The 18,595-nt window shown below is 37.5% G+C and overlaps 1 protein-coding gene across 4 annotated transcripts in view; it reads left to right on the top strand.

Moving 5' to 3' along the window:
- The window catches only part of MLLT3 (MLLT3 super elongation complex subunit), a 250,965-nt gene that overhangs the window by 82,884 nt on the left and 149,486 nt on the right, over nucleotides 1-18,595 (top strand). The window lies entirely within an intron of this gene.

Genomic DNA, 18,595 nt, shown 5'->3' with positions numbered 1-18,595 from the left:
GTTATCAAAATTTGATTCTGGGTTCTGGGAATAAATGTCCTTTACATTTTTACATTTGGTTTAATGAGGAAACTCCTCACAGCATGAGTTCAAGAGTATTAAAAAACTTGGGACAGAATTAAATGATAATTTTCCCTTTTAATATCAAATGGCATCTTTGTTCCTATGCATTTATTCATTCTTTTTTTACATCCCCCCTTTTTTACATTGCTGTTGATCTTGAATACCAAGCTGCATTGGAGAAACAGAATGAGAATATTATGCTATTTTTTCAGCAATTAATGAGTTCTAGCTGGTCTTAATTGCTTATGGCATCATGGACAGTAAGGGATTTCTCTTCATTAAATCCAGGATTCAATTCTGATTTAAAGAACAGAAAGCACTGGGTTGTCTTTTTCATACATTACTTGAGGACACATTATCCTACCATTTTCTTCCTGTCTAGACCATGTGCATTTAAAATTCTTTGCAGTTTAAATCTTCCTTTTATGGTAGGGTTACTGTAATATGGTGTTGAACCAAGAGTCTCTTTAGAGACTTGCATTGGAGTTACAATTAAATATTCCTCTTCTGTCAACTTGGGAGTTTTGAACTTAATTTCATCCATTGTCTCCCATTTACACACATACACGCACACACACATACACACACACACCACTGCTTCTCTAGCTTTTTGTGTAGCTGTTGTGCTGTGGCCATGGGCTAGCAGTCTCTCCTAACATTTTCCTGCTTTCAAATGTGCCTTGGATTCTCCTGTCCCTGTGCCTTTGAGACATCATCTCCCCTTCCCCAAATATCCTGTCTTCATTATGGTTGGTGAATTCCCGGTCTTCATTCCAGACTCAGTTCAACTACCAGCTTCTCTAGGAAACAGTCTGTTCTGTCTACCAAGTAATCAATCATCCCTTCTTTTTGTGTGCCTAACTCTTGTGTGTTTTTACTGTGGTACTCTTCACCTTGATCTCTATTTTCTTGTGTTAGTCTTTACATGGTTCTCTAATTATTTACATGCCTTTCTATTTTACTAGACTAATGTTACATGAAAGAAATTGGAATTCACAGCACTTGGGATGGGACTTGGTTGGTACAAAGTAAACTCAAAATAAGTACTTTTTAATTGATAATTGATAAGATTTGTGAGCCAAATATGTGACTATAGGTCAGCTTATTCCATTTGAGACTTAATGATATTCTGTGAGTTTAACCATGTGTGTCATGAGATATGTATATATGTACATGTGTGAAAAAAATATATGCCATGTTATCAAGTAAAACAATGTGGCTTAATATAACGACATGCTCCTATGCAGGAATTGTTTATATAACTGAAAGTGATAAGACATAAATTTAATAAACTTTTTCTTTTGGAATAAATGAAGATTTCCAGAAAAGTTGCAAAGATACTACAGAGAGTTCCTGTACCTATCACCCAGTTCCCCCTGTTGTTAAAGTCTTACATTACCATGATATTTTTGTAAAAACTAACAAACTAATGTTGGCACATCACTATTAGATAAACTCCAGACTTTATTCAGGTTTCTTTAGTTTTTCCACTAATACCTTTTTTGTGTTTCAGATGCAGTCTAGATACCACATTATGTTTAGAGAACTTTTAGAAGTCTGTAATTTAAATGCTAACCTAAATTTCTTCTGTTTAATAAGTATTTCTATGTTTTCCCCTATTTAATTTTTTTTTGTTTTTTTGGGGGGGGCTGTTTAACTTTTATTTTATTTCACTTTTTTCATCTTTAATTTTGATTCTTTGTTGCACTTATATATTTCAATTCCCCTATTTAATTTTTTAAAAAGCATTGTTTTTCCTTTTCTCTATCTTTGTCATGAAGGAAGATTGAACTCACTGTTAATTAACTGGACCATTAGTTAATTTAAAAAGTATTACAGGGTCAACAAAATCAAAATAGTCCCTCCCCACTTTTAAATTCAAAATAGTAATCCATCTTAACCTTTATTGAGAATTGTTAGCTTTTTTTATCCTGTGAATTTAGTGTATTTTCCCTACTCCTGCCTTCTTTTTTATGTCCTATAAAATTTTATAATGTTCTCTATAATTATTTTGTGGTTTTTGTCAGGTTTATATCTAGTAATTTTTTGCTGCTGGTGCAGTTGGGATTTTTTTTTCTGTTGTGTTTTCACAACTTTTATTTTGAGATAATTTTAGACTTAATGAAGATTTGCAAAAATAGGAAAAAGTTTCTGTCCATGCTTCACCCAGCTTCTTTTTATGTTAACATTTAAAATAAACATAGAACAGTTATGGTACAATATAGAAATTATTTGAATTTCATCGGTTCTTCTAGCATCCTTTTTTTCTGTTCCAGGATCCAATCTAGCATCCCACATTGCACTTAGTCGTCACGTTTCTTTAGTCTCCGGTCTGTGACAGTTCTGCAGTCTTTCCTTGTCTCTCATGACCTTGATATTTTTAAAGAGTCCTGGCCAGGTATTTTGTAGAATGTCACTGAATTTCGAGTTCGTCTGATGTTTTCTCATGATTAGACCGTGGTTATGTGTCATTAGGAAGGATAGCACAGCCTTGATGAGCCCTTCTCAGTGCATTGTCCTTATTTGTTACCTTGTTCACTTGGTTAAGGTGGTGTCTGCTAGGATTCTCCACTGTAAAGTTACTGTTTTTCTCTTCCTGATTATTAAGTATTTGGGGAGAGAAGGAACTTTTCCAGAAGGAAAAGTTGTCCCTTCTCCCTGTTTGTTTGTTTGTTTATACCAGTATGCCACATGGATATTTATTTCGGTTTTACTATTGTTGTGTATTTTGTTATTTAAGTTGCCCCAACTTTGGCCAGTGGGAATTCAGGTTGCCTCCTGTGCCTTTAGACAAGTTTCTATCTCCACCTCCCCACCACCCTGCACTGCCTCATTTTTAAATTTTCTGACCCCATGAGACTATCCAAGTGCATCTTATATTTTCAGTGCCCCAGCCCTGGGTTCAACCAGTTTTCCAAAGAGCCTTGGTTCTTTTTATTGGGGCTAGTATTTAGAAACCAAGATCTGGCCACTCTTTGTGATCTGAAGCAGGGCTAATGTTCATAGCTGTAAAGACCTGGAGCTGGGTCTGGGGTTTATGGCTAACATTTTCTGGATATCTTTCTTAGTGACTTTGCTTCCATTTTGTATTTCTTTGTCATTTTGTATTATGTTCCCGTAGTACATAATATAACATAGCCAGTGACATTTGCTTGCCCATCATTTTTGTGTGTGAAAACCTTCACAAAATCCATGTTGTTCTGATGCAGAATGTACATCATTTTTCTTCAGATGTAAGCTCTACCACGAAACCTTTATATCAGCGGGTCTGTACATGAACTTAGGGTAAGGGGCACAAGCCTCTTGAAATGGTACAGAAATTTTTATGGGTGAGAACAATTTTTGCACATATATTTTTGGGTGGATGGTCTGAAGTTTCATCAGGGTTTCAGAAATGGTTCAGAACCACTGCGGTCTCAGTGCTCACTGAGACACAACTGTAAGTAGGGCCATCAAACTGAAATCCCTGTGAATGGCATTATGACTCACAGCACCAGATGCAGCAACTTGTTCCCCAGTAAACGAATGCCACACCCTCTCTCAAGTCTTCCTTGTACTTTGCTTGGGGTTTGGGGTTGGGGGGATGACAGTCTTCCACTACTGTGCTCCTACAACTTCTGTTCTCTCTCTGGTGCCCCCTATAGAGGGGAGCGCCTCTCTGTAGCTCCCTATGTATTGTACCACTTAGTATATAAGGATGTATATAGTCTATGAGTCAGACTATGCAAGGCTGCTATAACAAAGAGACCTAAGAATACAGTGGCTTAAATAACAAAGTTGTTTTTCTCATTTATGTAAGTCCTTGTAGTTGTGATCCAGGTTGGGGGACCTGTGTTTATTCAGAGATCCAGACTCAAGTCTGTTTGCCCCCATCCCCTGACACATTGTTGTCATTTGCATGATTGAAGCCCTGTGGCCACCACGTCCAGGTTTCTGGGGGCAGGAGGACAGAAGGAGAAGCATATTCGATTGTTTAAAGTCTAAGATGTCTAAAGTCATATATCACTTCTCACATTCTATTAGTAAGAGCTATTCATACAAGCAGTGTACTGCAAAGGAATCTGGGAAATATTGTGTAGCAGGGAAGGGGGAAGAACAGATTTTGGTGGAAATCTGGGAGTCTCTGCCACATGCTGCATGGTATTCTCCAAATAGTTTGTAAATTTGTTGAAGTCGGGGCCTTACATGCTGTTCTTCATATGGTGTCTTATGTATAGTAGATGTTAGATCATCTGTGTTTGTTGAATTGTCCTATACAGTGGAGTATGGATTTATATATTTATTTAAGTAAAGTTATTTTACAGCTGGTGATGCAAAAAAAGGCAAGTACCATAAATAGCAGGAGTTCTAGCCAAAAGGCAGGCTCTTCAAACTACATCATTAGTGTGGGGAGGTATTGCTTGTGTATTTTGCTTTGTCTGTGGCAGTGAGGTTAGAAGCAATTCTGGTGATGGCCATTGCTATTTTAGTAACTTCAGTTACTGACTTCTAGGAACAGAGTTTCTTGAGAAAAAAAAAAAATTAGCTACGTTAAAAAAAGAAAAACAACAAACAACAAATGTACTTTACTTAATGATGTCGTTACATGTTATGCTATTGAAATAGCGTTATTATTGTTAAACTTTGCAGGCATGCAGGATAAAAACACCTGCACACATAGATGCTGTTTTCACATGGGTAGTTTGAGGCAGTGGTTCTGAAACTTTAGTGGTTATCAGAATCAGAACAAGCTGGAAAGCTTGTTGAAAAATGAACTGGTTTCCTACCCCAAAGTTTCTGATTCATTCATTTTGGGGTGAGGCCTGATAATTTGCATTTCCAGTAAGTTCCAAGGTGGTGTTGATGCTGCTAGTCTTGAGGTCACAATTTGACAACTGCTGGTTTAAGGTAAGGAGGACACAAAACCTCTCAAAATGGGCAAGTATCTGATATTACCAGTTCATGCTGGTATGCTGTAACCATATAAAATTAAGAAAAATCTATTATGGAATGAAAACATGTATGTTAATGGAATTTCACATCAGCCACCAGGTAGGGAGGCATCTATTGTTCCACAATCCCTAAAACTACACCATTGCAGCCTTTCTTAGAGGCGGATCAAGAATGAGCGTTTTAGTAGCATTTATTGAAGGAATACTTTTGAAAAGCTGCTCTTGAACTGCTTAGGCAAGAAAGAGTAGGCAGAGGAGTGCATCTCATCGGTGGTTCAGACTTGGAAACCTTTTTCCTCCAGCAAGGTCAGCTAGGCTCGCTGCCTTCCTGAGCCAGAGAAGGCAGATAGGTTTCTCCTGTTTTATGACTCTGAGTTGGTAGTGGAATTCTGAGGCTGCTCCCAGCTCCAAAGAGACAAGCACATGATTGGTTATTAATGTCTGCTGTGGCTACTCTTGCCATCCCATGCCCTCAACCTCAGCAGCAGGTGCCTCTCTTCTAACCTTTGCTTTTCTTTCCCCTTCAGTGATAGAGTAGGCTGTGTGTGTGTGTGTGTGTGTGTGTGTAAGCACTTGTGATATCTATGCATCTGTAAGTGATATGTTTAATTATGTTTCATAGCTTAACTTTTTCTACTTTTACTTCTGTTATTTTTACTTCTGGTAGCAGTTTGGGACAAGGAATTGTGAGAATATTGTAAAGCATCCAGCATAGAACTCATTATATTATACTTTAACTTTCTTGGTAGATTTATTTTCTCCTATTTGAAAAAAGATATGGCAGGACTGCCTTATTTATTTTTAATTATGTATTTGCATATATTCTTTCTAATATTGGGTATGATCAGTTTCTTTTGGTCTTAATTACTTATTTTTTCTTGAAAAAATTTAAATTATAAAAAGTAATGCATTTAATTTTCACAGGTCAGTAACCCCAGAAATTAATAAACATCCCCGCATACACATGCGCAAGTAAACACACACAGTCCTGCTAGTATCACCCTTTCGTGATGACCAGTTTAACATTATGGTATGTTTCTCCCACGTGTTTCTCATATGGCTAATAAAATAGACATGAAAAGCTTAAAATTATATATATGTATATATATATATATCAAAACTAGATAATACCATTTATATGATTCTCCAACTTGAATTTTTCAAACATACACATATCTTGTACATATTTCAAGATCAATAGATGATGAGACATAGAATTCATTATTTTTAATGGATAAATATTCTATAGACAGAATCAACTGTGATTTATTCAGCTTTTCTGCTATTGATGGGAGCTGCATTTCCAGTTTTTGTTCTTCTAAACAGTAATGAAAATATCCCTGAATATATATCTAAATACTGGTGCTTTTAGTTCAATTAAATAAATATGAAAAGTGGGATTCCCTGATTGAGGGATATATGACTTTTAAAATTTAAATAATAATATTTTACCATGTATCTTTCCAGAAGACTGTAGAATTTCATACTACCCATCCTCCTCTCCAAAAAACAGCAGTGTATGAGAATGCCCATTTTTGGCAAAATTGATCTTTTATTTGCATTTCTCTGCCTACCAGTGAGGTTGAGCATCTTTCCACATATTTTTCATTTATTTGCATTTCTTCTATTTCTTGATCTTTTTTTTCCTCTTGGGTTCTTTTGCTTATCAAATTTTTGGAATTCTTTAGAGGTGTTAATCCTTTGTGAGATGTGTTGCAGGTATTTTCTTCTAGTTTATCATTTGTCTTTTGTCTTTTGCCTTTTGCCATACAGAAATATTAAATGTTTATGTAACTCAGTCTATCAGTTCTTTCCTTTATGGTTTTGTATAGGGTTTTAGGGTATATAAAACATTTTCACATTTGATCCTCATAATTTATCTGAGATAAATGGGATGTAATGTTGATATCCTCATCTTTAGATGAGGACTCTGATTTTCAGAGAAGCCAAGTGGCTTGCCCAGGTTTTTAAGTGGTGCATACCAGATTCAAATTAATTTGTTTTTAAAATACTGTACCCTTGGGGCTTCCCTGGTGGCGCAGTGGTTAAGAATCCGCCTGCCAATGCAGGAGACATGGGTTCAAGTCCTGGTCCGGGAAGATCCCACATGCCGTGGAGCAGCTACGCCCGTGCACCACAACTACTGAGCCTGCGCCCTAGAGCCCGCGAGCCATAGCTACTGAGCCCGAGTGCCACAACTACTGAAGCCCGCGTGCCACAACTACTGAAGCCCGCACGCCTAGAGCCCGTGCTCCGCAACAAGAGAAACCACCGCAATGAGAAGCCCGCACACCGCAACGAAGAGTAGCCTCCGCTCGACGCAACTAGAGAAAGCCCGTGCGCAGCAATGATGACCCAACGCAGCCAAAAATAAAATAAATAAAATAAATAAATTTATAATAAATAAATAAACAAAATACTGTACCCTGGCCATTGCCCTGTGCTCTGATTTATAGTTCTTCTTACAATAAAAGTCACTTAAGTCACTTAACAGAATATAAAAGAAAAATCTGTGATATTAGTGAAATAATTGTAATCTGTTTTCAAAGATATATATGATAGAAGGTACAAGTTATTTTGTTAGTGAAAGATGCATTGATATGTACATAACAGAAATGATTTGAGCTGCGGTATATTACAGTTTTGCAGTGGTGAACTGTTTTAAACTTGGTATCACTCAGTATTTCAATTATTTGTGCTTAAAAACAACCCCAAACCTCAAGTCAGATAGGTAATGAATACTTAGGAGAAAAAGCAAGGTAGAAAAGAAACAACCCTCCAACAAGGATGTTTTAATGACTCAGACCAGGCACTACTAGAGAGTAATAACCACTTTTATCTGGAGATAAAAAAGAATTACAAAGAATGTAGTAAACTCTTCTTCCCACTATATTCATCTGAAATTTGAACTGAATAAATGTACCTTTCAGCACACATTTTAATGAACATACTGCCCATAGGGAACACACTCAAAAAGTAGATCACCAGCTTAGGTAGGCTTCAGTTACTGTGCTACCAGGATGTGAAGGGGGCCCAGTCTGGCCTCTGAATGGAGAGAGTTTGAAGAGCCCAAGCAGATCTGGTGTTCATTTAGATCTTCACAAAATGTTAACTGTGGGCACCGTGCATACTTGGAAAAACATGGCGCCTAATACAATAGGTATCTCTTTTGCATGAAAAGAGCAGAGCCCTAGTTCTTCTAATTCCCACTGGCTTATTTTGGCTTGTAATTCCTTGTCATGCCTTCACCACGCTCCTCCAGACACAAAATCACCTGACTTTTAAAATGGAACGATTTAAAATGAAATCATGTACCATGTTCTTTTGGTTCCTAGTTCCTTGAGGCTATAGAGATGACAGGTGTATGAATTAGTGATACCATAAAATAGAAATGGTTTGAGTATGGTGAAATTGGGATTCTTAGCCATACTTTTTTTTCCAGCTGGGTTGATGGAGTCTGTATACTTATTTTAGTGAACATGCCAAATACAGTTTGCATCTGGGTTTAGAGCATTTTTTTAAAAAAATGTACTACTTTTTGTTTAGTTCTTTTTAATTCAAGAGGCTAGCCTCTATAAACTTGAATTGTTTGGAGTCTGACTTTGTAAAGCAGTTTGTGCTTATCTGTCTAATCCTTATTATAGCCTGAATCTTTAACCGTGTTTTGTTTTGTCTTCATTCTTTACCTCCAAGATTTACTTTCAGTTCCTCACTGAAGCTATGACTGGGGTTTTGTGGACTAGAATTTCTTCTCTTTAGGTCTCTAGATCCTGGGAAGATAGTGTTGGCTCAGGGGTGGTGTCCTCCCCTATCTCTTTCTACCATCTGTAAACACTTTCATTCTGCCTTTAGTGGATGGGCCTCCCGAGGATACATGAAGCAGAGTGTTTGTGAAAGGAAACTGATAAGACTGAAGACATTTTCCTTTATAAAAGAGCAAGGGTGGAATATGGAGGAAAGGTAAGGGAATAGATCTGTTGTCCTTATTATGCATTTCAAGCATTCTGTGGGTTTTTCATTTACCTTGGATTTTCTGGGACCAATACAAATGGATTTTATGACAGGGAAGTTGCAATATATTAAGTTTAGAGCAGTCTCAGAAGCAATGGTACTGTGTGTGATTCTGGTCAATAGTGGACCCTAAAATATTTTATTGTGATGACATTGAAATAGAACCTCCCTTTGTGTATTAAGCAGCAGGCAATGTACCTTTGGAATATCTTAATATTTCTAATTAATTTTCAGATTTAGTATGCCTACTTCAACCCCCATGTAAGCCACTTTCTTTTATTATTTTTGTATGTGTTATATTCTGACACTTAGCCTAGAGGGAACACTTCATTTGGATTGATGATATATTCTTATTGTAAGATCACTTTTTCTTTACATTTTATTTTATTATGATTTTAATGTTGAACCTGCTGATTTATCTATTGTCCTGACTTGAGTTGCTGTTGTTTTTTCTATTTTGGGAATAGGCTGCGTGGTATTATGTGATTGGTTAACTTTCTTCTAATACTGCAGCTCTGCCTTTGAAGCAGACAGTGAACCTTGCTATAGTTAGTAAGCAAAATCTTGCATGCATGGGCAGGAGGAAATTGGGTAATCCTGAGAAATCATATGCTAGCTTTGAACATGGGATTAATTTTGGTTTTGATTACTGTGTTATCCCAGAGGTTTGGGAGGGAAGGGGGAAACTAATAAGGGTCTGGTTTTTAAGGCAAGCTTTAGAAAGGTTATGTAAAATTTGATCTTACTGTAAATATCTTTTGTGGTGATACCATTGTCATCTTTAAAAAATGATAGAAGTTTTGAGCATAGGCCCCAGTCACTTGGAGCAGGCAATTTTAGACTTAAGAAATATTCCCTCAGCTTTTCATCAGATGCTGATACTCTTTTGGTAGGAAGCGGATCGCTGTAGATGCTCAGCTAACAGATTATGTGAATTTGTAGGTTGTATATAAGCATGAAAACTTGGAGTTAGATATGGGTGGAAAACTTGATCTGGGTTCAGCTTGTCCTCTTCCCTCTTAAAAGATCAATTAGCTCTTAAAGTGATGTTTTTAAGGAACGGGGTTCTTTGCCAAAAGTAGATATTGTCTTTAAAATTTACTGCTCACTTTAGCATTAAGCCAGGGCCGACCTAATTGAAGATTTTAGTGGTGCCTTACACTCTTGCTATTGCCAATTGAATAGTAAGTATTGATTTGGAACAAAGAGAATTAATTTTGTGTGTTTGAGAAGGATTCATTTTTAAGTGATATCCCCCCCTTCTCAAATAGCAAGTGATTAACTACTACTTTAATTTTCAATTAATCAAATTAGATTTCTACTGGTAGATTTTGATTACATGCAGTTCTAACAGCTTCCAGATACACTTCTCTTTCCCATATGCTTACCATATGCTGAGTAAAACCAATGTAGAATAAATTAGTGTAAAAGTAAGAACACTTAGTTCTTTTGTAGAGTTCATCTTGAATGACAGAAGACAGCTCAGAATCATTTTAGCTACGAGGCACCTTTTGAAAAGTGATATGGAAAAATAACCCATTTATGTGTGCCAAGGTCTGTTTTCATAAATGTAAATTTGAAAGTTCATTAAAATTTTGGCATGTGATTTGGAATGCATAAAAACTGGATGTGATTCAAAGCCAGAAATCTGTATCCTTATACCAACAACATGTTTCACTGAAGACTGGCTTTGTATGGGTGTTTAATATTTAAAAGGTAAAAAAAAAAAAAGAAGAAATAGTATTTAGTTGATGGATCTGGAAACTGTGTTCAGGATGGGGAGGCTGCCGTAGCAAGGAAGAGCCAGCAGTTTTACCAGTGGCCCCAGAATGCTCACCAGCCTCTCCTCCTGGATAAGCAGGGTAGGTGACTTTGGAACACTGACCCTTGTCAGTGACCACTGTCCCTTATTTTCAGAGATGACAAAACAGAAATGCATATTTTCCTTGCTGTCGTTGGGAATGTGAAGATGGACCATGAAGGACATTTCGGCTCACATAAAAACAGTTGAAAAATGGCTGAGCTGGGTTAGGCAGAGGTGGTGTCTAATGCTAGTAGCTAATATGAACAGTTAGTGCTTGGAGATATTCTAATGTTACGTGCCAGGCCTACTGCTAACCTGTAATATAAGCCTCCCACGGTGAGGATAGAGAAGCAAAGGGGAAGAGAAAATACCCACTGGCTGATGGTGCAACAACAAGCCCATTTCTTGTCTGTAATAAGAGAAGTGCTTGCTACCATGGTCCTTTCAGACATCGTCAAGTGAGGCATGGGAAGCAGTGCTACAGCCGAGGTAAGAACAAATGAAGAATTACTGCGAGAGGAGCTTTTTTATTTGAGAGCTTACAGGCTAACCTCTTCCAGTTCTTATCCTCTGCCAGTTGTTATTTTTACTGTTATATATGTGTACTTTGTACGGATTCCATTTTGATTCTGTTATTCCTCTTTATGACTTTGTTTTTAAAGTTTCTTGTTCCCTGACATCTCAGGCCCTCTGGTTTCTACAGTACCTTCCAATTTTGTCATAGGAGAGAAACATGGTTTATAAGGCGAGTAAGATGATACCAGGATGAAAAGTTACTCTCCTTGGGTTTGTGATTATGTACTTAGCTCATAGTCTGTCACTTAGGGTGCCGGTTAGTGACGTTGTTCTATAATTAACCAAGCTTCCTGCAGAAAGTAAGTTTAAAATCACTGTCGTCTTGGTTTATTTTCTCTCTTAGCCTTTGATCTATTTGACTTTGACACATGCTTCTCACCAACTTCTGTAGATTCTTATTTTGACAGGATGCTTTTATTCCTCCCTCCCCCATCCCCTCCAGCCCTGGTTCAAGTTATCTGTCACCAGATTGGATGTTCTTGTATTTGTTTTGTTCATTCCATTTTTGGGCCCTTTTTTCCTTTCACCCCAACTTAGTAGTTTTTCCTACTTCCAGACTCTCTTCCCACAAACCGTTTTCCACATTGTGACCAATTATCATTCTGAAAACATGGGTCTCCTTAAGTTTTTCTACCTCTTCAAAGCATTTGGTGGCTGTCTATTGCCTGTAGAATTCAACTCCTTACGATACTGTGTAAGGAACATTACAGACTGGCACTTGTCTGCCTTTCTAGCCTCATGGTTGGTCACAAACAGCCAGGTACCTGGAGTATATCTATATAAGGAACCTTCAAGTTCACTTGTACTTCCTTATCAAGCCATGCATTCTCTATACTCTGGGCTTCTTGCTTATGTTTTCTCTTTGCCTACCATGAGCACCCTTCATTTTCTTCTTGTCAAATACTTAACTACTTTTCTTTAAGGGAATCTCTTTTTGTGTATGGTTTTAACTGAGTCTCTTAAGCCTTAGTGAAGGCTTGCCTGTAGTGAAGTTGTATGGTGGTTGCTGGTAAATTTGTCTCCCTTGTTGGTTGCTTACCTATGTAAGGGGAAAGAGACTGTGCCTTACTTCTCTCTGTGACCCAGAATATGGTAGAAGCTCTGGCATGCAGTCAGTGTTCCATAAATATTTATTGTATGGAATTTAGCTTATTTTCCATTACATTTTATAGAGAAGAAGGGAATATTAAAGTAAATGAGGTACCTAAAAATGGTGTATTTGAATGAAGATTTGTGATTTATCATGATTTATGGAAGTAGAAAGGATAATAGGATAATTCCTTGGCACTCAGACTAGTGAATAGATATCATGAACCATAATTGATGAATTATCCAAAACACATTCACATTTGGTTAAGGAAGGTGTTGGTGTGTGTGTCTCACAGTGAGAGATTAACTTCAAACCAATGAAAGAATGATCTGAAACTGTGAATTATAAATGGTTCTTAATAATTTTTGGTAGGGCTAGAGTGGAACCTACGTTTCTGGGCCTTCATCATGAGGAGAAGGTGGGAGTGGAGGGAGTTGCTAATCACAGAGAGTTAAGTGGTTGCCATTAGTTTCTCTGTATGACTTTGAGTAAAGAATTCTTCTGGATCCACTTTTTATAACACAGGACACCTGAGGGACCTAAGTCACTAGTGTATGCTAGACTGTAGGAGTCAAGATGGAAAACAGTACCAGCAGAAACAAGAATGGGGAAAATATTGAGCCTTAGGGATTTGAGTATATACCTTGACCTTGGCCTTTCATTTGAATGGAGCAGTTCACTGTTCTGGTAGCCCCAGGGAGATGTAGGATATGTTCTGGGGCAAATTTTATTTTCCAAAGATTTCCACAACATTATCTCCCATCTGACGTGTTCTTCTTACAGTTTGATTTTTGACACTTTTATCGAGATGGGGTTGATGTTTTCCCCTTTGAAGCTAAGTGGGCTTTTCTGACTGTTTCAGCTGACAGAGTATTACAGAAATGACACTATGTGTTTTCTGAAGTTAGATCATAAAAGGCAGTGCAGCTTCGTCTTTTTTTGTTGGAAAGCAAGGCTTGATTGTGAAACTTGCAGCCACTATGCGAGTAGTCCAGCTGTCCTGAGGCCATCATGTTGTGAGGCGAGACCACAGGGAAGGGCCCTCAGCCTCCCTGACCCCTGCTGCTCCAGCTCCAGCTCCAGCCACCATCTGACTGCAGCCAAGTGAGAAACTCTGAACCAGGACTGCCCAGCCAAATCTTCCTGAAGTCCTGACTGAAAGATAGTAAAATGGCCATTGTTGTTTAAAACTTTAGGGTGATTTATTTATTTAAACTTTTATTTAAAAGTTTAGAGTGATTTATTATTGCAACAATTGATAATTAGAACATGTGTCTTTGGAGAAGCATTTTCTATTTTCTTCTAGGTGGTATTGAAGGAAGACAGGGCTGGAATTGGATTAGTGCAGATTTAGAGCTGTCACTGTATTAACCCTGTTCCCCCCAAATTTCGTACCTTAGTTGGGGGAAGATCAAGAGGAAGAGATCATAAAAGAGACAAGTATGCAACTTTTTTTCCCCTCTTCATATACCTTTACTTAATAGTTGGTAAAGGGAGACTAGCCAAGGGCAGATGCTTAAACTAAACTGACTCTATTGCAACGAACCCATCTGTTTTGGGGAAATAAGACCATGGGCAAGAAATTCTGCAAATGAGCTTGGGGATATCTCTATGGGAACAGTGAATGAGGCAAAAACAGACCGTTGTCAAGGAGGCTAGCACTTATGTTGAATAATTTATCATTCAGTGTGCTTTTTTTTAATATTAAAATCTGTGTGCCTGCTGTGCATTGAATTATGTACCCCCTCAAAACATATGATGAAAGTCTAACCCCCCATACCTGTGAATGTGACCTTATTTGGAAATAGGGTCTTTTGCAGATGTAATCAAGTTAAGATGAAATCATAATGCATTAGTATGAGCCCTAAATCCAATGACTGGTGTCTTTATAAGGAGGCAATATGAAGATACTGACACCCAGAGACACACAGCAAAGAATGCTATGAGAAGACAGGCACAGAGATGGAGTTATGCTGCCATAGCTAAGGAATTCCAAAGATTGCCAGCAACCACCAGAAGCTAGAAGAGTCAGGAAGGATTCTTCCCTAGAGCTTTCAGAGGGAGCATCACCCTGCTGACACCTTGGTCACCTTGATTTCAGACTTCTAGCATAAAAGATTTCGTGGTACTTTTATGACAGCCCTCGTGCCTAAAATAGGGAAAATGAAAAAAATTTTGCTTTTCAAAAGTTATGAAAATGAAAAGATAAGCCACAGGCTGGGAGAAAATATTTGCTAAACATATGTCTGACAAAGGACTTGAATCTAGAATATTTAAAGGATTTACGATTCAGTAATAAGAAGGCAACCCAACTAAAAAATTGGCAAAATATTTGAACAGACACTTCAGCAGAGGAGATATACAGATGTCAAGTAAGCACATAAAATGATGCTCAGTATCATGTGTCATTAGGAAAATGCAAATTAAACTACCATGAGATATCATTACACCACCTCTAGAATGGCTAAAATTAAAAAGACTGACAATACCAACTGTTGATGAGGATGTGGAGCAACCGGAACTCCCATACATTTCTGATGGATACTTAAAATGGTTTAATCACTTTGGAAAATAGTTTTTCAGTGTCTTAAAACATTAATCATACACCTTCCAGGTTCTGATCATAGGTACTTACCCAAGAGACTTGAAAGCATATGTCCATGCAAAGACTTCTACACAAATGTGCATGAGAACTTTATTTGTAATAGACCCAAAGTGGAAACAACTCAAATGTCCACTGATAAGAGTATGGATAAATAAATTGTGGTAGATCCACATAATGAAACACTACTCAAGAATAAAAAGGAGCTATTTATATAGACAACAACATGAATGAATCTGAAAGAAGCCAGAACCGCCCCCCCCCAAAAAAAGGAGTATATATTGTATGGTTCCACGTATATATAATTCTGGAAAATGCCAAGTAATTATAGTGACAGAATATACATCAGTGGTGCCTAGAGATGGGACTTGGGGCAGGGCAGGGAGGGGAAAGGATTTTAAAGAGAGATGAGAAGGCTTTTAGGGTTGATGGATATGTTCATTATCTTGACTGTGGTGATAGTTTCCTAAGTGTATATTCATGTCAAAACATATCAAATTATGCACTTTAAATATGAGATTTCTTATATGTCAATTATGTCTCAATGAAGCCAGAACAAAAAGAAAAGAGTTATATGGGAAAAAGGTAGGGTTTAGTGGTGGGCTTAAATCTCAGGCCCTATCTTAACACTTACCAGCTGAGCATTAGCAGGTGAAGTTTTGTTTTGCCATTTACTGTTGAATATGCCATGTCTTTAATGGCAAGAGACCATTAAATCCAGAGCAAACAAGTAAACCAAGCCTTTAGAATCAGTTGGGGTTTAATCATGGAAGAAGACTACAATTGATTATGGAGTAAGAGATTTATTATAGAAATTAAACCTTAAACATTTATGGTAGGAGCTTGGAAAGTGAAAGTCCAGGAGGCAAGTTGCAGGGTCAGTGGAGTCCCCAGTTAGTCAGCCTGAGAAGCCAAGCGTGAGACAAGGCTCATGGGAGAGGGTCTGTGGAAGGCTGTGCCTCCGTGTAGTTACCACTGCTATGGGTCTGTTGGTGGGCCTGGAGTCACTGTTGACCTGCAGCGCCAGCTTGGGAAATTGGACAGGGATCTGAGAAGAGCAAAGATAAGCTTGAACCCACCCACATAGCTATGTCTGGTCACTGTACTAACCATGACAACCTTCAGAGAGTAATGGCTTCCAAATCCATGTAGATCCTTCCTTCCAAGTCTATGCAAATTCTACTTTTGGTCAACTTTAACCTGGAACTATACAGAGAAGAAGATACAAGGAAATGCAATTTCTGCTTAATGAAGTTGACATAGTACAAACCACCACAGCTTGCTCATTAATGAGGTTGGTAATTGTAGTACTGATTATGAACCTAAGCTCCCTTGTTCACATGTGATGAGTCGATTATGCTAAACAAATACAGAATATCTTTGAGAGTGATCTAATTGGGACAGAATGGCGGGAGAGTTAGTCCAGGCGTGAGGAATAAGGGTAGGTCTTTTCAGAATCAGGGCTGATTACAGTGTAAACAATGGGGAGACTCTGTCTGCATCCCCCTCTTACAAGGAAGGTGTTTATAGCAACATAAACACCTTTTCAACACAGTAACATAAACAGTTTCTCAAGGAAACATTCTCTGGCATTCAGGAAATGTTTCTTTCTTTACAAACAAAAAAGTGTGTTTTTCTAAAGGTTTAATTTACTTAGGGGCTCTGTTTAGAACAAGACTGATTGTAGAGGGATAAAGTTATTCCCAGAGCATTTTTGTGGTAGGCTATAGTTGAAGTTCTTATAGAAGCATCTTGTTTAAAAATCTGTAGACTAGCAGAGCACGGGTCAGGACAGGTGTACCATGTTACATATTGGATCCACCTCTGGAAAGTTGTATAAATTACACTTTTTTGAGTCAAATTGTATTATGAATTCCCAGAAGCCTGCTATTTTCTTACGAAAGTTATTCTTGAAAGTGTGAGGACCCTTTGTCACAGGTACCTACTGTGAGACTTACCGTTAGACCAGGGACTGTGATAGGGGCTACATATTTGTCTCAAACAGGCATAATTAATACATTTGTAAGGTGAATTAAACTGGTTCCTAAAATTGATCAATTAGGATTTTTATATTAAGGTTCCTTAAAACATTTTTAACTTGCAACAATTAAAAATAGATTTCATCCACAAGATCCATTTTAGGTTTGAAAAGGAGAGGAAAATTTTTTTAGCCAGAATGCTTTCTCAATAGAGAATGGAGAACAGATGTACCTATTTTCAGCATGTTATTAAAAAATCTCTAGTTCTGGTAGTGCAGTGAAAATCCTGTTAATAGGCACAAAGCATCAGCCACTTGCATGTTTTTTATCTTTGTGGAAAGACTTGATTTAATTAAAAGATTTATCAACAGTCTCTAGGAATGATTTATTCATTGCTGACTGTAGATTTTCTGCAGCTTTTCACAACTTAGAATGTGTAAGCAGGGGATAGTTATCACGCTGCCTTCTACCTTAACCTCTGGACTAGTGCTTCTCAAACTTTGAAGTGCAGACAAATGACCTGGGCATTTTGGCAAATGCACATTATGATTCAATAGGTCTGGGGTGGAGTTTGAGATTTTTAGTTCTGACAAGTTCCCAGGTGATGTTGATGTCACTGATTTGTGGACCACACTCTGAGAAGCAAGGGAGTAGGCGTTTCTGAGTGAAATTTTTGGTGTGGTTGAGCATAGTATTCAACATTTTACAGGAAGTGTGGTGGAAACAGAGAGAACTGACTGTTTTCACATATACCCAGTTTTTCCTTGAGGACAAAAAGATAGTGGTGAACTCCCTTTAATTAAGTAGCTTGATTATGGTTTGGCAGGAATGAAATACAAGCATTTCCCATTCAACTAGCTATAAATTTATTACCTTTTTAAATTTATGAAAGTGGGCCAGTTTAAAAGGCAACCTCTCATGGAGATGCAAATTTCCCTGGGAGGGAAAAAAATAATTTTGTATATATGTGGCGTACAACTGTGGGCTTACTTCTTTCCCCTGGAAATATCCCTTTGGTATCTATAAAACTAATAAAATAATTATATCTTTGAAGGTCAATGTATGTAAAATTAAATGAGTTTTTGGTGGGTATTAAACGCAGGGCCAACTTGACTGTTTATGAAGAACGGTTCAATATCGAGGAAATGTTCATGGTGGGGAAACTTGTCTGTTTGAACAATGAAAATGGGAAACTAATTTGAAAATACTTTTTAATTGTCTTTTGTGTTTTACCCTTTAAGATGGGCAGCCAGAAAATGTTGGTAAAATTGCCCCAAGAGCTATTAAAATATATTGGTTTTGAATATTTTCAAAGAGAACTTAAGGCAGCTGGATTTATCTGGGAAATATCATTGAAATGTGAATTTGGGGTTAAGAAAAAAATGTTCAGAGAGAGATAAGATCAACTACTTCAAGTAATTATTTGCTTATTTCTTAAAATAACCTAGTTTTTCTTAAGTTTAGGTCAAACGCTTATAGTGTAATTGAAGATTAAAAACAAAGGAGAGTAAATGAACATCTTTAAAACTTTCTGGATTA

This window comes from Eubalaena glacialis, chromosome 9, assembly GCF_028564815.1.
Source record: "Eubalaena glacialis isolate mEubGla1 chromosome 9, mEubGla1.1.hap2.+ XY, whole genome shotgun sequence".
In the NCBI taxonomy this organism is placed as follows: Eukaryota; Metazoa; Chordata; class Mammalia; order Artiodactyla; family Balaenidae; genus Eubalaena; species Eubalaena glacialis.
The sequence above is the reverse complement of the archived record's forward strand: the minus strand, read 5'-3'. Positions and strand labels throughout refer to the sequence as shown.